Here is a 24,601-nt window from a genome sequence, read left to right on the forward strand (position 1 = left end):
TACGGGCCGCGGACCGGTACCGGTCTGTGGGTCGTTTGGTACCGGGCCGCAGAGAAAGAATAAATACGTTATTTTATTTCTGTTATATTGACGATCATACTCGGAAAGCTGTTTTATTTTGAAAAACAGATTCTCTTTTACAGGGTTGCCGCGGAGTCTTAAAAAGTCTTAAATTTGACAATCTCAATTTTAGGCCTTAAAAAGTCTTAAATACGTTCATATTTTGCATATAGATCTTAAATTACATTTAGTCGGGTCTTAAATATGTACGTTCATTAACCGCTTCCCTCATCGCCTTTTTTTTTTTTTGTTTGGAGGAAATGTGTTGGTGAGATTCTCAGTCATCTCCGTGTGTTCTTCTGTCTCATGTATCCAGGAACGTGAGTGGTATTTTGCCGACAGCGCGGTCGGAATTTATCGCCGCACACTTCACCAGTTCCGGAACGACTTCGACAGCGGAATCTGTCAGAGGACCCTCGAATTGGGCACACTCGAAAAAACACCAGTTAGCTTCTAAAAGTCTCCAGCGAAGTCACGTAATCACACACTTCTGTACGCCTTTGTCACCAGTTCCCGGTCCGATTTCATCCAGTTCTGCTCGACCCGAACTCTGCACCGCCTCTGCCACCTAACGGTCAAGCCACATTCAAACCGTCTTTGGCCCAGCTCCGACGTTGAAAGTGTGTGTGTGTCAGTGTGTGTGTGTGTGTGTGTGTGTGTGTGTGCGTACACACGTTATTATAGTTAACTCAAATTAAATTCCTTGAAAAAAACTATATTTAAACTACTTGGATCACTTGTTAAACTAATTGAAACTAAACTAAAATGAAAAAACAAACTGAAAAACTAAATTAAAATAAAAACTAATGAAAATGTTGAAACTATAATAACCCTGACACACTCATTCACTCCAGTCTTCATTGTTTGAGCTGCTCTGTGAATGGCAACAAATGTGGTTATTTGTTTAAAGCAATTCTGGGGCCGCATTTTTCCTAACTTTTCGTACTTCGTGTAGGTCTTAAATTTAGTTCAAAAAGGTCTTAAAAAGGTCTTAAAAAGTCTAAAATTTGACTTGTTCAAACCTGCAGGAACCCTGTTTTAACAACATCCGTCTGTTCCTCTTGACACGTACCTGTTTCAGTCACGGACCCTACAAATCAAGCTAGCTGAGATTAGTGGAAACCAAACCTCTTCGGAGAGCTAGAAAGAAAAAAGGAAAAAGCCCAATGATGACACGGGAGAAGAGGGAGATGGACGACTGTATTAAGGTGGCTGATAAAGTGGCTGAACTGCAGCTGCGGGGACGGTGAGTGGACAACTGCTGTAATTTTATTACCGCGGAATTACACGCGGTCGTACATGGTCCCGGTCCGTAGAGCAGCAGGTTGGGGAGCACTGCTCTGAAGGACTCGGCCTTTGTGGTCTTTGAAGGCGAGTCCTTCAGAGAGACCTTGTTAACCTCGTCAGCCGTTGTTAAATGTGACGGTCTAGCCTTTGGAGCATTTCCTGGTTGCATAACCAGATGTTTTATCCTTACGTCACCATTTCTGCTGCCCAGGCCCGCGATAGTGACGATCTACGCCACGTGATGCCGCCATTTTCTCTCTCTCTTACTTTCTTCTTTTTCGGGTGCGCAAAGAATCTTGGGATATGTGAGGCCATGAAGGATCGTAGCGGTGCATCCTCCAGAAACAGGGAGAAGAAGGAGCATCTGTAGGAGCCTTCAGACAGGAACAGCCTTCACGTGGAGTTGTGACATAATTGGCCTTCAAATGTGGAGACACAGCACAGGTGTCGACTCGTGGGACTCGGATCACTCAGGACAGATGTCGATACCAGATGTGAACAGCTGATCCAGTGAGAGCTCCCCCTGCAGGCCTGGAGGACTCTTGTTGTGTCGACTGTAAGTGTTTTTTAAGGTGCACGTGTTTTCAGTGTTCTGGCCCGTTGGACTGAGTTTTCAGACATTAGATGTGATGCAAGCAGAGCAGAGGGGATCCTGTTGGAAGCATCAGGTCAGATCCAGTCAGCCTGAGAGCTGGATGATCTCAGCAGACAGTGTACACAGCTACAGGAGCCCCTGAGGGACAAACCCTGTTTAATGCTGTCAGGTTTCCATCCCTGGCAGTTCAGTAAAATCTGAAAGCTTTCCTCGATGACTGCGAGGCTGTGTCAGAGTCCAGATCGACCACTTCTCACTTCGTCTCTCTGCAGCTCCCTTCATGTTGTTTGCGCTCTGCTGTGGTCTGAACTCTTGTCTGCTGGATGGCGGGCGTGTTGGGCTTGGCTCTGACGACGCTCTGATGGGTGTGGGTCCAAAACAACTGAAGAGAAAAGGGGGAACTTAAAGCTCTGACACAGTGAGGGGAGGACATTTAAAAAGATTGTTAGCAGGTTGACTGCAGGGAGGCCAGAACGGTCCCGATGGTCTGAGCAGGATCACCTCATCACAAACCACCTCGTCTCAGCTCAGAGGTGATTATTAATAAAGCAGAACACTAAAAAACAAACGTTCAAAAGTTTAAATATTTGCACGTCATGAAATGAGAGTCGTCTCTCTGCTGTGACCTCGTTCCTCTGAATGAAGCGGAGAGCAGAAACATTTCCTCGCTGTTCTGAGCTCTTTTCTTTCTGCAGCGAACAACTTGGTCAAACGTCACGTCGTATTAAAACCGCCTTGATCCCGTCCTCCGCAATAATGCATACCAGAGCTCTGGAAACGTCTCAAGGCTGCCCCTCGCTCCTGGCAGCGAGCGCTAACGACACACACACACACACACACACACTGAACATTCCTGAAAATGAGACTAATACACACTGCAGCCGCTCTGTCTAATGTTTAAATTGCTTATCTTTAAAGGAGAGCCACAAACCGCACGTTTTCCTGCTTTCGACACTTCACATCGTCAGTGAATGATGTTACTGTTGATCTGCAGCCAGTCGGCCTGCTTCCTGTCTGCGAGGACGTCTCCACCGACTCCTCATCAGCTGCTCACAATCAGGATTATTATTCAGGTTACAGAACTCTGAGGCACTCCACTACAGTCTGAAGTGGACATATTGTACTTTTATTTGTAACTTATAACTTTAGTCACTAGTTACTGAAAGTCTCTTCAGATGAGGATCTCGTCTCTCTCCTCTGCAGACGAGCTGTTTGATTTTACAGATGTTTAATAAAGATTAACAACAATAATAAGAGCGATACTGTCCCATCACTTCTCTGACGTCCTATATTTTATCCAGTTATCAGGTCAGTTGAATATTTAAAGTCGTCACATTTAGAATCTATATGTTAAGAACATCAGATACTGGAGAGGCTCTGAAACGATCCCTGAGCCTCGTAGTTCCGTACAGACAGTAAACTCCTGCCTGTAAACTCAGGTGACACTGTGACCTGTCGGCTCACCTGAGCAGCACGTTGACCAGACGTGATGTCGCAGGATGTAAATGTGTCTGTTTGGAGGTGACAGACGTGGAAACGGCTGGCTGACGTCCTGCAGCGACACACTTTACATTCCTGACATTGGGAAACATTTTGCCCTGAGATCAACCTGCAGGTTTCCACTGCGGGTGGTGAAACTGTGTCACATGCTTCCGTCACTCCTTTGTGAGGTTTAGATAAAGATTTCCCAAATCATTCCAGTGGTCACAGCAGATTCTGTCAGGAGTCATGAACCAGAGAACAAAGGACGCCGGAACAACAGAGTCGACTCCGACCTGTTGATCACACACGGAGGGTTAAAATGTAGGTTAGCTTCACGTCTGCAGGAACAAACACTGTGAACTCTGAACATTCACTGAGGAAAAAGAACTGTTAGCATCAGAATATACATAAAGTACAAAAAGTAAAAGTATATCATTCTGCTCTATACATGGAGCTTATTGTATGAAATATAAAGTAATTCATTTCATATTAATTGATCATTATATTTTGTATTAATTAGCCATGAGCTGTATAATAATACTTAGCAATTAGCCCAGGCTGTGGCCATCAGAGAGCATTCACACTAACACTAGCTATTTTGCTAACGTTATAGCTATAGAAGCTTAAACATGCTAAAAAGCTCAGCAGCGTGTAGGTGATCAGTCATGAGCTAACATGGTGAACATTTGCATAAACATTGTTCATGTAAAACCTCAAATTGTGAGCATGTTAGCAGGCTAATGTTAGCATTTAGCTCACTTCAGAGTCTGAGGAAAGCCTTAACGATCACTTTGAGGCACCAGAGTTGATTAAAAACATCTGAGAACATGAACGTCTGAACTGACGACGATCCATCTGATAGTTGTTGAGATATTTCAGTCCGAACTGAAGTGGAGGAGAAGTGAATCTGAACCTCTCCCAGTGAGAAACCTTCACCTGTTCAGAGAAACACCTGTTTGTTTTATCAGCTCAGTCACAGTGAAACCAGGAGCGTTTCCTGACTTTAGCTGTTTATTGAAGGAACACCTTCACTCAGGGTCTCACTGTGGTTCACATCAAACTTTCTCTCCATTTCATGTTTTTTCCAAACGTTCAACGAGGAGCTCGTCTCTCTGCTGCCAGGTGCACCTGAGCTTCAGCTAACTACATAATTGGATTGGCTGCAGCGTGTGATTGAATCCTGTTAACCTATTTCCTCTGCTCGCAGCAGGCAGCAGACTCCACCCTTCAAACCACTCAAACCATACTGAGCTTCAAGGCTGAAGTCCACACCGTCAGCCTCGCCGAGGATTATGGGTCATTATGAGCCGTTAGTCCCTCCACTCTCCAAACAAACTCTTAATAAGATCAGGTTCTCAATACTTTTTGACTTCCTGTCTGTGGCTCTCAGCTCCCCGCCTGTTGATTACAGCTGAAACTGTCTAAAACACCTTATAAATGTTTTAAAGTTAATCAGTAATTTCCTTAAACAGCTGACTAATCTGCATTTGGTTCTTCAGTGAGGATTCCTGCTAGCGCCGAGCTAACATTAGCTGTAACATTCACACTCGCTTCAACTAACTTATTACCAGCTCTTAGCTAATGTTAGCTTAATCTCTAACTGCTAACTGTTTACACTGGATATATTGCATATAGAAGTGTATATTTAAAGTTCCTGACTATTTTTATTGTCGATGATTTGTTGATGATGTAATAAGTGATTTTTTTTACATCTGAAATCTCAGCAGGAAAAGTAGAAAGCCTCCCTGAAACAGAAATACTCATTTGCAGTACCAGAACCTGTGACCTGGACTGGATGTCAGCAGTAAAAGTACTCAGTTACTTCCCTCCTGTGTACATGTTTGTGGAGTGCAGGTTTGTTTGCCTGCATGTCTGCTTGTATTTACTCGTGCACATGGACCCGGCTCAGTGTGGCAGGTGCTGTGGATTCCCGTCAGAGGCGGAGGAGAGGAGGGGGGCGTGAGCTGAGGTGAAAGCCGCTGTGGTTTGGGGTCTCACAGCTCGGACCACCGTCGGTTTGCTCTGCGGCGGCCGGTCGCTGTGAGCGCTCTGAAGGCGCTCTCAGTCTCCGGCCACACACTCATCAGAGCTGACAGGTTAATGACGAGGTGAGCAGCTCAGGGAAGAGTCCAGAGGCTTAATAAGGGAACACACCAACACCACCAACACACCACAACAGCACAGCCAACACCAACACCAACACACCACCAACACACCACCAACACCACCAACACACCACAACAGCACAGCCAACACCACCACCAACACACCACCAACACACCACCAACACCACCAACACACCACAACAGCACAGCCAACACCACCACACACCACCAACACACCACAACAGCACAGCCAACACCACCAACACACCACAACAGCACAGCCAACACCACCACCAACACACCCCACACAACCACCAACACCACCACAACACCACAACAACACCAACACCACAACACCACCACCACAACACACCACCAACACACCAACACACCACAACACCACAACACCACCAACACACCCAACACACACACCAACACCACCACACACCACAACAGCACAGCCAACACACCACCAACACACACAACAGCACAGCCAACACCACCAACACACCCAACCACAACCACAACACAACCCCAACACCACCACACACCCACACCACCAACACACCACCAACACCCACAACACCAGCCAACACCACCAACACAAACCACACAGCACAGCCAACACACCACCACACACCACAACACACAGCCACACCACCAACACACCACCAACACACCACAACAGCACAGCCAACACCACCACCACCACAACAGCACAGCCAACACCACCAACACACCACAACAGCACAGCCAACACCACCACACACCACAACACCACAACAGCACAGCCAACACCCCAACACACCCACACACACCAACACACCAACACACCACCAACACACCACAACAGCACAGCCAACACCACCAACACACCACAACAGCACAGCCAACACCACCAACACACCACAACAGCACAGCCAACACCACCAACACACCACAACAGCACACCAACACACCACCAACACACCACAACAGCACAGCCAACACAACCACCAACACACCACAACAGCACAGCACCCACCACACACCACACCAACCACCAACACACAGCCAACACCACACACCCACAACATCACAGCCACCACCACCAACACACCACAACAGCACAGCCACCCACCAACACAACCACCACAACCACACCAACACCACCAACCACCACCAACACACCACAACAGCACAGCCCACACCACCAAACAACACCACAACAGCACAGCCAACACACCACCAACACACCACAACAGCACAGCCAACACCACCAACACACCACCAACACACCACAACAGCACAGCCAACACCACCAACACACCACAACAGCACAGCCAACACACCACCAACACACCACAACAGCACAGCCAACACCACCAACACACCACAACAGCACAGCCAACACACCACCAACACACCACAACAGCACAGCCAACACACCACCAACACACCACCAACACACCACAACAGCACAGCCAACACCACCAACACACCACCAACACACCACCAACACACCACCAACACACCACAACAGCACAGCCAACACCACCAACACACCACCAACACACCACCACACACACCAACACACCACAACAGCACAGCCAACACCACCACCAATACACCACAGACACACCACCAACACACCACCAACACACCACAACAGCACAGCCAACACACCACCAACACACCACAACAGCACACCCACAACACACCACCAACACACCACCAACACACCACCAACACACCACCAACACACCATCAGTGAGTGTTTTACCTGTAATCAGAGGAAGACGTATCAGCAGTTAATGTCCTCATGCATATGCAGGTGGTGGTTCTGAGTCTCACAGCTGCATGTCGGCCCGGTTGTGTGTGTGTTTTCTTGGTTAGTGTGTGAGGTCTGAAGTGGTGAGCGGGCAGCGCTGGCCGAAGCCCCGACTTGTTTATCCATCACTGCTTCAGACAGAGATGGTTGTGTCTCGCTCTCCTCACGGCGGCCTGACTGGCCTCTCTCAGCCGTCACTATGACTGATGGTCACTTTACAAATGGGGCATTTCCCCCTCACGGCCCCGCTCAGACAAACAGCGCCGTGGAGGGCCTCTCCGACCCACCACACCTGCACGGTACCACAACGCTCAAGCTGAACAAGTTCAAGACTCGCAGCTCGCAGCTCTTAAGGCGTTTTCTGTCATTAATCTGAACACACTTTCTTGCAGAAATGATCCTGCAGATGAGCTGTAACCATCTCTGTTAGCTGGAGAACACAATGGCTCCACATCATGTCGTCTTGCATGGTCCAAGTTCAAATATAATAACAATATCACAGAAAATGACATGTTTTTATAAGGAAATATTCAGGCGCCTGATTAAAAAAGTCATGTTATGTCCTCAAAGTCGCCCTGCCTGAGAGTCAGGAGCAGAAACTCATAGTAGTTTTTTTTATTTCATTATTCACACTAACTTTGTGCAAATAAAACATCAGAAACAAGAGCTGAGCTGGAAAAACAGACTATTCAAAGAGCAAAATGCAGAAAAATACATAAACTTGCATCATGTCCAAGTTTAGGGCTTGAAAAACTGATATAAACTATATATTATTGGATCTGACAGCTCATTGGCTGCATTTTGCATCGGTCATCTGAAAGCTGGCGTGTGATTGGCTCATCAGAGTGGAGGAAGAGGGGTCACTTATCTACGTAATCACTCATTGGCTGCTGTAGGCTCCAGGGCGGGCATAGAAGCTCATGTCTGCTACCACCCGGCCCACTGACTAACTGATCCAGTCTGTGGCGCTCAGCTCGCAGGTCTGGACTGTTTGTGAGCTTTTCTGGACAAAGCGTTGGTAAATCAGGAGTTTGAAGGGAGAGAATTTATCCTACAAACATGTAGATCTGCAGCGGGTTTGGTGCCAACAGGAGAAAAAAGAAACAACGGAGTTCCACAAGGCTCAATGTTCGGTCCTCTGCTGTTTACTCTACATGTGATTAACATTTGTTTTCCAACTCAGTTCTACTACATCTATTTGTTTAGGAACTTTTTAACACTTGAAGTTGGACAAGTTGGTGTATTGATAACACAAAAGCTGACTGACCTGTAGTCTGTAAGACCAGAGGTGGTCTTTGAAAAGATGCTACCTGAAACTCCATTTTCCAGTTATCATCTCAATTTGGTGACAATTTCTTCACCAAGACAAACTTTATTGGTAGTTTCAGATCCTGTCTACACCATAATCACAAAGTACAACATGTCAAGTGTTGTTTTCAATCACATTTATGACTCTTAATATAGAGAGGAATCCATATTAGCAGGCTGTGTGTGAGTCATGTTGCTGTTGTGGTGTTGTGGTTACAGGCGCAGGGCGAAGCTGTCGCCTCCATGGGCGGGTTTGGTCGCTCTCAGGAAACAGGCCCAGCTCAAAGTCATTTAAAGAAGTGTGTAAAACACTAAATGAGCTCTGGTTTAACAAACCGCTGCAGGCTGCTGATGGCTACTGTGAGGAAGACGAGGAGGAGGAGGAGGAGGAGGAGGAGGAGGAGGTGTTTCATCTCCCTGAACTCTCTCACCCCTTCAACACCTGAGGAACAAAACTCATCTCCACCTGATCAGGTTCAGAGACATTTAGCATGCTAACTCGCTAACATTCAAACAACAAACTAAGAACATTAAAAATATTAATTTTAGTATTATTGATATTTGTATGTTTTTTCTTAACTTCCTTACAAAATGGTCAGAGTTTGGTTGGTAGAGAGTAAAATATTTCTAAGGCGAGGGGCAACAACAACAATAACAACAATGAACGTTATTAACAAACCAGTAGCAGGCTTTTATTTTAATGGAGGCCACAGGAAATGCATCATGATCCTAACCAAGATACCAAGGTGTATGAAAACTCAGTCACTGTGCTAATTAAGATTGAAAATGTAATATTTTTCTCCACTTTTTACAAGGAGATAAACAACTTCAGGTTCTGATTTAATGCTGAATTTACAACAAGGACACAATGAGTTACAATCTGTCAGAGACACAGTTTCATAATGTTATAAAGTTTGTTTTAACTCAACAACTCTTAAAATAACTACATTTGTTAATGGAGTCTGGTGATGTTGTGTTACTGGTTCAATGGCTGGATCTTCTCCTTCTTCTTCTTTGTCTTCGTCTTCATGGTCTGGTCTTCTTGTGGTCTGAGTGATCGGGATGCTACAGGTGTCTCTGTTACATCCTGAAATGAAACTCGTGATCCAGAATCAGGATCAGTTTATATAAAGCGTATGAGATCCGAACGGTCCACCTGACTCATCAGATTCTGAGGTCCTGTGTTTGTCTGTCAGCTCTCAGCGCTGCTGACTTTACTCCCTCTTCATTAAAATCTGGGCCGCTCTGCAGCACATTTAGAAACTCCACCGCAGACCAGGCGACTGTGTGACTGTGGTTAGGCACCTTTAAGAAGAGGATGATAAATCGCTTTTTAATTGCTTGTAAACGTGTAACTGGGCTTGGCCGGCTGCCCTCGGTGCTGATTGCTCTTTGGAGTGGAGGAGCTGCTGCAGAGAGGTGGTGCTGGACGGATCCGAGGCCTGCATGGATACCACTCTGACTCGTCTGTTTGTCAGCGTATTATGGCAACTTAGCATGCTGCATTTCCACAACTCCCCTGCTCCTAATTATGTTAATCCGAGCCAAACATTTTACATTATTTCATAACACGACATGACTGCACATGAAAATCATGTTTTTTGAAACTTGAACTCCACCCAAAACATCGAAATGCCCCCAAAAATGCCACATGCAATAAGATTCAGCACAGTTGGAGCTCCGTCTGATCTCCGCGAGCTCGCTGCTGATGGGTGATGTCATGAACTGGCGCCGAGATTCACCCAAAACAAACATAACTCATCAAAACTGAAGTCGACACAAGTGAACAATGGGGTGTGGAGATCAGCATGAAGACGTGTGACATGGTGCTGCAGGGTGGAGGTCAGCTGTCCAGACGGAGACTCGGGCCCGCTTTCAGTCCTGCACGACCCGACTGGAGACCCTCTCAGCCTGCAAGACAGAGGGAAGGGCAGCACAACTCTTAAAGGAACAGCTCATCCAGAAAATCAGAGTTCTGACTCACGTCTACCGAAGTTTGGACTCTGACTCGTCTTGTTAATAATTTGACTTGGACTCGTCTCATTGATGGAGCCTCCCGTCAGTGGCAACTTAGCTCCACAGCTAACAGAGCTACTTGCTAACGGCAGTTGAAGCACAGTGAGCAGCAGTTAGCGGGCACGCTGCCTCCTGCAGTTTTGGAGCTACCTGTCGACTTGTCCTCATTTCGTACAAACCTTCAGATCCACTGCGATGAGCTCGTCTGTGATGTGAAGGCTGGTGTTGATGAGCTCATGTGATCAGCGGTGTCACACGCCTCTGCATGGTCTTATCACAACTTGATCCTGATGTGAGCAGCTAAATAAAGCCGTGGAAGCGCTGCAGTGCGGTTGGTGCGAGCAGCAGCAGCCTCAGCAGCCCTCACCCCCAGTGTTGGCCCTCTCTGGTATGTAAACAGAGCGTTAGTCAGCGGCCACAGTGATCCAAAGTTTCCAGAGCTGAATGGGGAGAGCCTTGCCACCAGGGGCGTCTGAGCAGATGACTAATAAAGGTGTCATTAAGCCTGTTGATTTTCACAGGCAGCAGCAGGTAGACCTTGGCAGGTTGTTGTTTATAGTCTGGGTCCGACGGGGGGAGGCGGGGAGGGGGATCACATCCTCAACTTTTCAAGAGGGCAGGCAGTGTCCGACCCTGAATCAAGGTGTCATTAAGTGTGTTGATTTTCACTGTAGCTTTTCCACTGTACAGCCGGCCGGCCGCTCGCTAGGTAGAGCCTGGCATGTGTCGGCCTCTCAACCTTTCAATAATTATGTTAGCTTTAAGTTCGGGGGAAAAAGTGACCAGTTGTTCCTGGATGTGGAGCGAAACATCTCCCTGAAGGGTGGACCCCTCCGAGGCTCGCGTCCCCGGTTGGCCGCCGGCTGCCCAGATGAGGTGATTCAGCTCCGGTCTCCACTCGCTCTGATTAACTGACTTTTTATACAATTACTTTGGTAACAAGTGAGGAGGGTGTGGGCGGCCTGCGAGCTCTGGTGATGGTTAAATGACATTAGCGATCAGCCGGAGCGTGAGGCCTGATTGGAGGAATGAACCGAGGCGAGCTGACCGCAGCTGTCAGCAGCGCCGCGAAGAAATGAAAACACAGCGCGGAGTGAATTATAGAGTCAGTCATTGTTACACAGGAACTTGTTGTAGTCACTTAATGAACTCTGCACAAATAAGTCATTTGTTATGTTTGGTAAGTATTATTGGACTGGATGGGTTTTGAATTATAGAGGCCTCAAAGTTCTGACAGCAGCACCTACAGGCCCGACGGGTCATTACACCCACAGACAAATGGGTTTGAACTATCAACCACAGCAGCACCAGACTCCCTTAACAAATGTGTCAGTTTAGTGAGTTGTTGAGTTGGAGACACTTTATAAACTCTGTGAAACTCTGTCTCTGACTCATTCTGCATTATTTGGACCTTCTTGTTCATTCAGCAAATGTTCTACATGAACTTCTTTCTGTCTTTGAGTAGAAACATGGATGTTTTCTATTGAGCTCCACCTGGTTTGTCGTCATCGCTGTGACTCTCACATTGTGATACTCGATCTCGGTCGTCCTCTTCATGTTTTGTAGAAAGTTGCTGAGACAGCAGATCTTCAGGCTGCTCGTGAGGCAACCAGAGAAATATGAATCTAATCTGTGATGAGTTTGGTGTCACTGTGTACTTCAAACAGTTTCAACAGATTTGTCTTTGGTGAATAAATCCATAAAGTTGTGATTGGTTTCTGTAGTTGCTGTGACACAGTGAATCAGAGGAAGTATCTGATCTGATCCTGAGACTTTGTCCTGGTTCTGCTTCGCCCCTCGTGTTGTCAGGATCAGATGAATCTCTCCGGCCTCTGGCTGCTCACAGCTTCTGACACTTTTACACTCTGAAAAGCCAAAAAAGCAGCGAGACAGCGAGCAGAGAGCCGACTTCTTTAAGTGCAAGTGGAGTCCATTTTTCTCGTGTGGACCGAGGTCTGTGTGGACATTTATTTGACGTGTCACGTCATCGCCGGCTGTGCCAAGCAGCCTGGCCACCCCTGCAGCCGACTCCGGGGCCATGTTTGAACTCCGTGCCATACCTACACTGCTCTCATTCATTTGTGCAATAATTGCTCTGACCTTTTGAGAGTTTTCCTTCTCGTGCTTCAATATATCGGCTCAGAATTGGTCAGATTTCAGGCTCTAATGAAGCAGGGTATCATGGCTGTCTCCCTGCAGCACACCTCATATTTTAGCTAATTTGTCTGCACTCTGTTCAGGCCCATTTGTGAGTTTGTGTTGAGAACGTGTGATGTAATGGCTGAATAAAGTGGGAGTGATTCACCTGGATTTGTGAGCTTAAGAAAGTTGTGTTTTCTTAGCTGCAGGTTCCAGGAGTCGTAAATAGTGTCTGCAGAAGGAGCGACGCTCGACACTGAAACAGGCCGTCGGATCATCAATGAGACGCTGACTGGACGCAGATTCTGAACCAGGAGGTGATGGAGAGTTGATCAGTGAAGGAGCTGCTTCCTGTCTGACTGTGAAACGGTTCGATCAGCTGAGCGATCAGCTGGAGATGCCACGACTGTCCCGCTCACTTCCTGGTTGTGTCTCAACTTTCCTAGCAGAAGAAAACGTAGTTTTGTCACCATGACAACAGTCTGGAGCTCTGAATATGGACCAGAATCAATAAACAACACAACTAAACACTGTTTTCAGTTAAACAGTGTTAACTTTAGTTAAGTTCCAGTTTAAATGAGCCAGGGTTGGTTCTTGTGATGAGGAGCGTGACGCTCACCTCTCCTCCTCCTCCTCGTCCTCCTCCTCCTCCTCCTCGTCCTCCTCCTCCTCCTCGTCCTCGTCCTCCTCCTCGTCCTCCTCCTCCTCCTCCTCCTCCTCGTCCTCGTCCTCCTCCTCCTCGTCCTCGTCCTCCTCCTCGTCCTCCTCCTCCTCGTCCTCCTCCTCCTCCTCCTCCTCGTCCTCGTCCTCCTCCTCCTCCTCCTCCTCCTCGTCCTCCTCCTCCTCCTCCTCCTCGTCCTCGTCCTCCTCCTCCTCCTCCTCCTCCTCCTCGTCCTCGTCCTCCTCCTCCTCCTCCTCCTCCTCGTCCTCGTCCTCCTCCTCCTCCTCCTCCTCCTCCTCCTCCTCCTCCTCCTCCTCCTCCTCCTCCTCCTCCTCCTCCTTCTCTTCTTACTCCTCCTCCTCCTCCTCCTCCTCCTTCTCCTCCTCCAGGCTCACAGACGATGTCGCTGCCAGTCCTTTCATCACATTTTGGCCAATCGGGGCCGATCTCTCAAAAAGAGACCTTTACACATTCCAACATCATGATTATGGAAAATAAACCCAAACCATTCTTCTAACCTTGTCCCTTCAGAAAGACTTCCATTTTTCTCTCACTTACTCCAAACATGGCAGCCGGCCCGCGGCGCCCTCCTCTCGCCGGCGGCCGGGCCTTGGAGCTCGGAGGTGTCCTGCGGTTTGCCCAGTTGTGAGCTCACTTTTTATTTACTTACTCCCCCTCCAGCTTCTGCGACGGGACGTCTGGATGTGAAGGCCAGGTGAGGAGGTTACCCCGCCGGCCTGACGTCTGAGAGAGGCTCCATCGAGCCGCCGGAGTCCCGCTCAGACTTTAGGGAACGTGGCTGAGAGTGCGAGAGATTAACACTCCCACACCAACATGTTAACGGTCTGCAGTCGTGGATCATAGAATTGCCACCAGCCATTACTGTAGTTATGGCGGATCCAGTCGGGATATAATGAGAGGCATTTGTTTGAGTCTAAAAGGAACAGTCTATTAAAAACAGAGCTCGTAAATACTCCCATGTCCACACCTCTTGAAAAACACAGGCCGAGTCTGACAGAAGATAATAAGCAGTAGTGGAGTCGGCTTTAATAACGTGACCTCCCTCGCCTGCCTCCGTTCCCTTTTCTTTCCACTCGCGGCCACAGAAACCTGCTGCTGGAGTCCAGGCTCACGACTTCAGGTTGTAAAAGTCAGACAGCTCTTAAAAATGTGGAGGAGGAATGTTTGATGGGTCCAGAAGCGATAAAAGAAGAAGTCCTCATCATCCTGCCTGACCTCATATCTCCATAGGAAAATGTTTGAGACGCAGAGTGATGAAGTACATTTACTTTAACAGACGGCTCTTCAGAGGGAACTCCTACTTTTTACTGCTCTGCCTTTATCTGACGCTCCGGCTCATCATCATCTCGTCCTCCGAGCGAAACGACGACACACAGTCCCAGTCTCTTCTTTCAGTCCTGTAACATGATCAGTCCAAGATGATTAATTACTCTTTTACTCAACGACTTCGTGACCCTGTTGAGGAAAACAAGTCAAAGCAACAGTTCACCCACAAAGTAAATCCATCATCCATCCTCTCCTCCTCCTGATGGTGTATCAGATATCAGGGTGTTAGTAACGTCTCATCAGACCAGTTTGGGGCTTCTGGAGTCTTGGATTATAAATAACAATCATAATTTACTTGATCGTGAAGTTGTTTTAATGAATGAACAACTCAGTCTTAAATTTAAAAATGACGTTAAAGTGGCTCGTTTCTAAAAAATCCTTTAAAAAAACAAAGAAGTCAAACTGAGCAAATGATGATTTTAATGTAGAACCATCTGATCAATGAGGAAGTTCTGCCTCCGTTACAACTGCATTTATCGATAACTTGCAATTTTGCAGTGAAAGTAGACATTTTTTACACTTGGAACATTTTAGCATTTTACTGCTTTTATTTCAACCAGCAGTTTGTGTACAAAGAATGAGGCAGCTGTCAGAAGAGGTGGAGATTGCGAACAGGTAAAGTTCTCAGGATCGGACCGCCTCAGAACTCCAGTGAAGCAGCCTGTGTGGTGTTTTTAAGTTAAAAGCTGAGACTCGTCAGCCTTTTTAAATTTATTCTCCATCCATCCATCCATTTTCTTCCGCTTCTTCCAAATTTATTTTGAAATGTCCGTTATGTTTGTCCACGTCCAGCAGTCACACTCTAACAAAGGTAAATCTGTTCCAACTAAAACTTGCACTTTGTCAAATCAAAGAGTCCGAGCTCGAAGACGTCTGCACACCAGTATTTATGGCCACAGCGCCTCCTGTCTACAGGAAATGACATGTTTTTACTTTACTGTGCGATCTATGAGACGATCTAACGTCCAATGACAGCGTTTCACCATGAAACAGGAAGTCAGGAAACCTTCAAACTAAACGACTCCCAGAATGACTCGTAACATCATAACATCAGTACCAAACCTTCGTCGCCAATCAAGATTTGTTTACGACAACATCTTGATTTGGGTTCAGTAACTGGTTCTGTGTTTGTTTAACCCGACCTCTACCACATATGGACTATGCAACTTCTCCTGACTTCCTCCTTTGCAGCTGTAATCGTCACTACGGCCACTAGAGGTCGTAATGAGCTGCTTTCATGCTCGACTCATGTTGTTGTTTTTCAGTCCAGTGAGTACAGTAGCTTCATGTGAGCGTCATCATTAGATTTACACTAAACGTTCATCGTATCGTGTCCACAGAGACAGAACGTGACTCATGTCAGACGCAGGAAGTGACCCGGACCTCCTGCCGCTGTCTGAATGAGTGCAAAGCTCTGAAATGCTGCAGCGACACAAACTCTGTGAACGCTGGAGACTTTCAGAGACGACTGCAGCACTTGTGCTCACCGTGGGGCACATTTACAGTTTTCAGTCCGACAGTAAACTGCCTGCTGAGCTGAAAGCACTTGTGTCTTCATGTTCAGTAGCCGCTCTCTTGTTTATTGCTGAACACGGCTGCTTTTTCACGGGCTTGTTAGACAGTGAGTTTATAATAAAATTCAAATTATGGTAAGGAAAATGTTTACAGAATGTAGCGGGGACTTCACAGCTCCTGACAGAGTCTATATTTATCCAGACTTCACCAAACATCTGGATGTGGTACAGCAGAGAGGCTGTAAACTTACAGTAGGTGCTACTGTACAGCCTCCACTTATTAGCCCTTGTCTTGTTCCTGAGACTTGGATCGGATTACTCGACCGCACAGTAAAAAGAGAGAAGGAGCAGCCGAGCGTCTCCCTCTGGTCTGAAAATCCCCTGGCAGACGGCGGTCTGGTGGCGTCGACTTGAGCGCAGGACGGCGTTGAAAAACAACACAAACACCCTCAGCCCACGAGACACGAAGCTTCTGCTGATCATTTCTGCACCATGGAAGATATTAGTCAGTTCAGAGGCCTCCTGGGACCTGAAGCTGATATTTCAGAGAAAGAATGAATGTGACGGAGGTGTTAACTGGCCTGTGGCTGCGTTGATGTTTGGAAATACCCACATTTCAAAAGCTTTTGACCCTGGTGGGCTAATAACCCAGATTACCCTTCTGAACCATCAGCATCTACAGTCGCCAAGTGTATGATTGTCTCTGTCCACTTATAAATACATTTCTATGTGTTGTACATGTTTATATACGATGGATATTCTAGTAGTAATAGTTCCTAAACAACATCTTTCACCAGATTTTACTTCCTGCAGTAAAACTACAGAAAAGATTCAAACCCTCAGCAGCTGCATGAGGCGTGTTCTTTACCTGGAGAACTGTTGATCAGCTGTGTGGGTTTCAATCCTTCATCAGGTCGGCTGATATTATAAGGTTGGATAGTTCTCCAGGTAAAGAACACGCCTCATGCAGCCGCTGAGGTTGAGGGTTTGAATCCTCTCTGTAGGTTTTGCTGCATTAAATAAAATTTGGCGTCATACAAACTTTAACTTTGAACCACAAGAAGTTCTTCAGATGTGATTGAAGTTGAAAAGAAGTCTGAAATTACACTTTAAAACTTGAACTTCACGTCACTTTCACCTGGCTCTCCACTGGACGTCCTTTCAGCGTGGTCAAAGATGTTAAAGTGTCTTTTGGACATGTTTCTGCTCAGTACGATATAAAACAGCATTAAGGAGAACAAATAAAACACTTGTCACCTCCTGATCTCCACCTGTCGACTGACGAGGCCACAAACAAACCCTCCTGTCACGTCGTCCTCTGGACACTCACCGTCTCTCTGTCTCGACTGTCCAATCACTACACAGCCATAAAAAACCCAGAAGAATCTGGATCCAGTTCAGATGTGAGACTCGGTGCCGCTGTGAGACTCATTTCTTCAGTCGTGTTGTAAATCTCAACTCATCTACTCAGAGTTTGTGAAGTGGTCGGCTGACTGCTGCTGGCTTTTATTTCAATAAAAACATCTATAAACTGAAACATGTCAATGAAAAGTGGGAAATGAGAGTTGTGTGTGGGCTCGGTCTGTCGCTGCAGCGCTGTCGCCTCCTCTTTGAACATTCCTACAGATCTCACGTCTCCACTCGGCGTGAGACGGAGATCCGGACAGAACGCAGATAAAGAGGGTCGGAGGGGTTAATGTTCCGGACACGTGGGGGATAAAACATTAACTGTGCTCCTCGGGAACAAGACTCATCGTTCCAGATGGAAGTTAATTTAAACCAAATTACAGGAGGTGGTTTGTAATAGACAACACATTCCCAGAACGGAGCTTAAAGCAGGCCAGGCCCTGGTTCTGTTAACTGTTTGGACTCAGGAGAGTAAAACCTTCACACCCCACAGAGCCGAATCAGACACAAGTCATCCTGCAGCCTCGTCCTGTCACACTGCAGGTTTACCTCCAGGTCCGAGTCCAGCAGCCTCAAACACTGGCGTTAAACCATCCAGGAGTCAGAAAGCTCCATGTTCCCCTTCAGACTGAAGCCCGAGTGCAAAACCCGTCTGCAGTCACCTGATCGCTAACAGCACACACCGAAACAAGCTAGCAGCTGTAGCCGAGTTCCCCCGACGCTACAGCGGCACCACCGCTGCACCCCGTTTATCTCCATGAGAGGGTTGTGACTGATTTACAGGAATACAGACCTGAATGTTCCCCCACTGAATCAGGAGCTTCTCAGTGACCTGATTCAGTGTTTGTTGTCATCAGTCATTAAGTGGAAGCGCTGACTGACTCACTGTTTCTCCCACTGTTTGAATGTTTAGTGAGAATTCTGACCTTTACAGTTTTAACTAAAATGATAAACATAAAATCAGAGTTTTCTGTTTTTTGTTTCTCACTGACCTGATTCAGTTTTGGTCGTCACTACATCACTTGTATTTTTGACTTATCATGAGTTTCCTCTCAGATTTCGGACCTTTTCTCTCAGACGGTTCAGATTCAGAGTCTTTTGTTGACACTGAGCAGCTCCAGTCTTGGATTCATTATAAAAGATGATCGGCCCCGTGGAGACGTCCTCGCTGCTCGCTGGACAATCAGTGAGATTAAACTGATGGTGTTTCCATCTGCGACGGAGCAATTTACAGATCCAGTTGTTGGTTCTGAAGTTGTTGTAACTGCGGGTCGTCCCCGGTGAGCGAGTCCGTCGTGAGCGAGCCTCATTCTGTCATGAACGCCGGCCTGCGCTCCTCCTGTTTAACTCCCTCTGACATGTTTAAAGTATCAACTCCTTTAACCTAACTCCCTTGTTCATACCAATTGACTCGAGAGGAGAAGAAAATGCAATTTGGCCTCCGCCGCTCGCGTTTCTTTTTTCCCTTATTTGGGCGTCTCTATGGAAACGTGGCTTTGTTGACGGGGCGTGTTGACAGGCGGCCTCGCCGGCCAAATACACAGAAATCCCCACAACTCCTCATGAAGGCAATGCATGCAGGGAAAATCCTGTAAAAGTCACTCGCACAGGAGAGAATAAGAGCGGCGCGTCGTCATTTCACCCCCGAACGCTTCAGACAGATTCAGTTTCAGTCTGTGGAGGTTTAAAGGGACATTACAACAACCAGGATGATGATTATTATTATTATTATTATCATCATTGTTATTGTTGTTATTATTGTTGTTCATTTCACTTCACTTCGTTTGTCTTCTTTTACTCAACAGAAGATAAACGTTCAAACTAAAACTTTACCTGAACACTTTCCTCACTTCCTCTTCCTCGCTCCATTTCCTGTTCATCTTTCCTACCCTTCCTATATCCTTGATTTTCTGCCTTCTTCCCTTTGTCCTTTCCTCCCTCCTCTCCTCCTTTCTTTCCTGCTTTTGAAGGATTTGAAGTGTTGACTTGTTGATGTGTTTCCTGTGAATGTCCGTCTCCTTCCTGCTCCCACTGACGGAGGATCTGTAATCTGTTGCAGGACTTCAGTTTCTGGTCCGGAGGAGATTCTGGCTGCAGGAGGTTCTGGTGTCGGGAGATGACGGAGGATAAATGCACCACACAGGAGGGTGGAGGTGTGAAGTCCAGGTAAGTCTCAGGTGTGTTTCTGTGTGACTGTCAGAGTCGTGCAGCCTGCAGCCTCCTCGCACAGAGCAGCTTGACTTCCACTGAGGAAATAATTAGTCTCATTTCCTTCTTTATTGGCGGGTCGTATCTGCCAGCATGGTAATGGAAGTTCTGTGTCAGTGTTTCTCCAAAAGTGAATGCCTTGAAGAAAGGAGCTTAGTGAGGATTTACTGATGCGCTGTCCTCCTTTTTCCTCCCCGACATCGACCGGATGAGACGAGAGAACAAACACGATCGCTGACGATCGCTCTGGTTCTGTTTTAAAATATGGACCGGCTGATATCTGAGACAACACAACATTTAAACTCAACAGCACAACACGGAAACTATGTGGACGGCTCAACGTGACACATTTTTGTAGGCTGAAGTTCAGTAAATCTTCACAGATGAACTCCTTTTATGATTTTAAATTAAATGTGTAGCTGTAAAAAGCTAATGTTGCTATAAACAGACGACATCACCATACAGGTTTTCTATCAGCTGATCAGTGTGTGAAGTCAGAGTTACAATAGTTTGTAACTGAGTCGTAGATCAGTCTGTGTTCAACGTGATGACCTTTAATGTCCCGACGACCTGCTACAATAGGGGTGGGAACTATGTTCCATTCTCCGACGCGTCACGATTCTCTCTAGAATGATTATGTCTCCATGCAGATACGGTAATAATCAGAATTTTAAAACTGAAATTAGTTCTCCTGCTGCGACATTCAGTTCTCCTGCTGCGACGTTCAGTTCTCCCGCTGCAGCGTTCAGTTCTCCCGCTGCAGCGTTCAGTTCTCCCGCTGCAGCGTTCAGTTCTCTCGCTGCGACGTTCAGTTCTCCCGCTGCAGCGTTCAGTTCTCCCGCTGCAGCGTTCAGTTCTCCCGCTGCAACGTTCAGTTCTCCCGCTGCAGCGTTCAGTTCTCCCGCTGCGACGTTCAGTTCTCCCGCTGCGACGTTCACTTCTCCCGCTGCGACGTTCAGCTCTCCCGCTGCGACGTTCACTTCTCCCGCTGCGACGTTCAGTTCTCCCGCTGCGACGTTCACTTCTCCCGCTGCGACGTTCAGTTCTCCCGCTGCAGCGTTCAGTTCTCCCGCTGCGACGTTCACTTCTCCCGCTGCGACGTTCAGTTCTCCCGCTGCAGCGTTCAGTTCTCCCGCTGCAGCGTTCAGTTCTCCCGCTGCAGCGTTCAGTTCTCCCGCTGCGACGTTCAGTTCTCCCGCTGCGACGTTCAGTTCTCCCGCTGCGACGTTCACTTCTCCCGCTGCGACGTTCACTTCTCCCGCTGCAGCGTTCAGTTCTCCCACTGCGACGTTCAGTTCTCCCGCTGCGACGTTCAGTTCTCCGCTGCAGCGTTCAGTTCTCCCGCTGCAGCGTTCAGTTTCTCCCGCTGCGACGTTCAGTTCTCCCGCTGCAGCGTTCAGTTCTCCCGCTGCAGCGTTTCAGTTTCTCCTGCTGCGACGTTCAGTTCTCCCGCTGCGACGTTCAGTTCTCCCGCTGCGACGTTCAGTTCTCCCGCTGCAGCGTTCAGTTCTCCCGCTGCAACGTTCAGTTCTCCCGCTGCGACGTTCAGTTCTCCCGCTGCGACGTTCAGTTCTCCCGCTGCGACGTTCAGTTCTCCCGCTGCAGCGTTCAGTTCTCCCGCTGCAACGTTCAGTTCTCCCGCTGCAGCGTTCAGTTCTCCCGCTGCGACGTTCAGTTCTCCCGCTGCAGCGTTCAGTTCTCCCGCTGCGACGTTCAGTTCTCCCGCTGCGACGTTCAGTTCTCCCGCTGCAGCGTTCAGTTCTCCCGCTGCAACGTTCAGTTCTCCTGCTGCGACGTTCAGTTCTCCTGCTGCGACGTTCAGTTCTCCCGCTGCGACGTTCAGTTCTCCCGCTGCAGCGTTCAGTTCTCCCGCTGCAGCGTTCAGTTCTCCCGCTGCAACGTTCAGTTCTCCCGCTGCGACGTTCAGTTCTCCCGCTGCGACGTTCAGTTCTCCCGCTGCAGCGTTCAGTTCTCCCGCTGCAACGTTCAGTTCTCCCGCTGCGACGTTCAGTTCTCCCGCTGCGACGTTCAGTTCTCCCGCTGCGACGTTCAGTTCTCCCGCTGCGACGTTCAGTTCTCCCGCTGCGACGTTCAGTTCTCCCGCTGCGACGTTCAGTTCTCCCGCTGCAGCGTTCAGTTCTCCCGCTGCGACGTTCAGTTCTCCTGCTGCAGAATGCTACAGATGAGCGACGAACACACGTGTGTGAGTTGTTTATGTTTAAGTGGCGAGCTGCACTGGCGAGCACCAAGCCTTTAACTTGTTTGAAAGCTACTGTATGGCAGCATTTTGAGTTCCATGAAGTCGAGGGGAGAATTGACTTCTACCTGCACAGTTTGTAAGGTGTGTGGAACTCAACTTAGATACTTTGGAACACAACTCATTTGAGAAACCATCGTACGTGATCCCACCCAGAGCTGGAGAGAAGCAGCGACCTGCTGCAGATGGCAGCCAGAGAACGATGGAGCAGGCGGTGGCACAACTTCAACCGACCGAAGAGAGAGCGAAGCGGATTACCAAATCCACTGCAGGTTTTATTGGATTGGATTTAAGACCGTATTCAGTTGTGGAGAACTCTATGAGAGCTGATACAGATTTCCATAATGTGTTGAAATACAAGCTGCATCGATTATCGCATTGAAAGCTTTTTAATTTTTATACAGGCAACAGTACACAGTTCATCTCTCAGGGATGTGCTCATCGTCTGTAACAGCAGGATTCTGTGTTTGTAGAAAGTCAAAGAAAAGCTTTTTCTTTATTACAATATTAGAGAAGGTAATTAATCTGTTTAATGATCATCACAAAAGTAGGAAGTGATTAGCAAACAGGCTGAAACAGGCTGAAACAGACTGAAACAGACCGAAACGGGCTGAAACAGACTGAAACAGACGGTAACAGACTGAAACAGAATGAAACGGGCTGAAACAGACTGAAATAGGCTGAAACAGACCGAAACGGGCTGAAACAGACTGAAACAGACTGAAACAGACCGAAACGGGCTGAAACAGGCTGAAACAGGCTGAAACAGACTGAAACAGACCGAAACGGGCTGAAACAGACTGAAACAGACGGTAACAGACTGAAACAGAATGAAACAGGCTGAAACAGACTGAAATAGGCTGAAACAGGCTGAAACAGGCTGAAACAGGCTGAAACAGACGGTAACAGACTGAAACGGGCTGAAACGGGCTGAAACGGGCTGAAACAGACGGTAACAGACTGAAACGGACTGAAACGGGCTGAAACGGGCTGAAACAGGCTGAAACAGACTGAAACGGGCCGAAACAGACCGAAACAGGCTGAAACAGACCGAAACGGGCTGAAACGGACCGAAACAGGCTGAAACGGGCTGAAACGGGCTGAAACAGACGGTAACAGGCTGAAACAGACTGAAACAGACTGAAACAGACTGAAACAGACTGAAACGGGCTGAAACAGACTGAAACGGGCTGAAACAGGCTGAAACAGACTGAAACAGACTGAAACAGGCTGAAACAGACGGTAACTGCTCACGTCTTCTGCCTGTCAGCTGCTGCCTGTTTTAAGACACGTAAACACTTTAAAAGTCAAACGAGAGTTATTTACTGACAGATTTTAAATCTCTGAGAGCCACGCGTCCACGCAGCGTTGTTGCAGTGTTGCGGTGTTGTGGTGTTTGTTTATCTTTGAGTTTTGATTAAAGTATATATTGTAGTTTTCCTAAGTGTATTTGTAGTTTTGATGTGTGTCACTACCTGTGTGTGTCCGGGCTGCACCCACTGAGCGATTTACTCCTCTCATAGTTCCTTCATTAGATTTTCAGCAGCGTGTTCCAGCACTTTCCTCCTGTGTATTAATTTAACTGTCGTTATGTTTGGTCTCTCCAGAAAAACAATATGGATTCTTACTCAGACCGACTGAGCGACTCGGTGTCGGCTATCACTCAGACAGAGTTCAGGTCTCTGTGTTCAGACTGGTGGCTCGACCTGCGTTAGCTTTAGCTTTAGCTAGCTTTAGCTTTGAGTCTGCAGACCTGCAGTGTTTCCTGTTGGGCAGCTCGTCTTCAGATGGGTCAGGGATGTTTGCAGAAAATGTGGTGAAGGTCGCGTCAGGGCCATTCCTCTCATAATGGTGATACCATGCTGTGTGCGGTGTGTAATGGATCTGCAGCAGCAGCTACACACTTCCTTGTTGTGACTCTGTGGTTGTAAATTGTTTTAAAATGAAGGGCAGCAGAAGCACTGAAGGGCCTTCTCAGGAGGGAGAGGAGGAAGGAAGCCTGCTCAGTGTTTCTCCATATGTCCTCGGATACTGGAGAAGCCAACACAGAGGAGTGGAGTCATTAAGTGAAGAGAGGAGGAGGAGGAGGAGGAGGAGGAGGACAAGGAGGAGGACAAGGAGGAGGAGGAGGAGGACGAGGAGGAGGAGAGAGGAGGAGGAGGAGGAGGAGGAGGAGGGAGGAGGAGAGAGGAGGAGGAGGAGGAGGAGGAGGAAGAGAGAGGAGGAGAGAGGAGGAGGAGGAGGAGGAGAAGGAGGACAAGAGAGGGGGAGGAGGAGGAGGAGGAGGAGGAGGAGGAGAGAGGAGGAGGAGGACGAGGAGGAGGAGGAGGACAAGAGAGGGGGAGGAGGAGGAGGAGGAGGACAAGAGAGGGGGAGGAGGAGGAGGAGGAGGAGGAGAGAGGAGG

The 24,601-nt window shown here is 47.8% G+C and overlaps 1 long non-coding RNA gene across 4 annotated transcripts in view; it reads left to right on the top strand.

Moving 5' to 3' along the window:
• The window catches only part of LOC115595829 (uncharacterized), a 92,050-nt gene that overhangs the window by 36,885 nt on the left and 30,564 nt on the right, over positions 1–24,601 (top strand). For 3 of the 4 annotated variants that reach the window (XR_003986792.1, XR_003986791.1, XR_003986793.1), the window contains exons 4-5: positions 13,006–13,119; positions 19,791–19,897. This is a non-coding gene — a long non-coding RNA (uncharacterized LOC115595829). The remainder of the gene's footprint in view (positions 1–13,005; positions 13,120–19,790; positions 19,898–24,601) is intronic. The other variant, XR_003986794.1, reaches the window with a different exon arrangement.

This window comes from Sparus aurata, chromosome 14 (assembly GCF_900880675.1).
Source record: "Sparus aurata chromosome 14, fSpaAur1.1, whole genome shotgun sequence".
Lineage (NCBI taxonomy): Eukaryota > Metazoa > Chordata > Actinopteri > Spariformes > Sparidae > Sparus > Sparus aurata.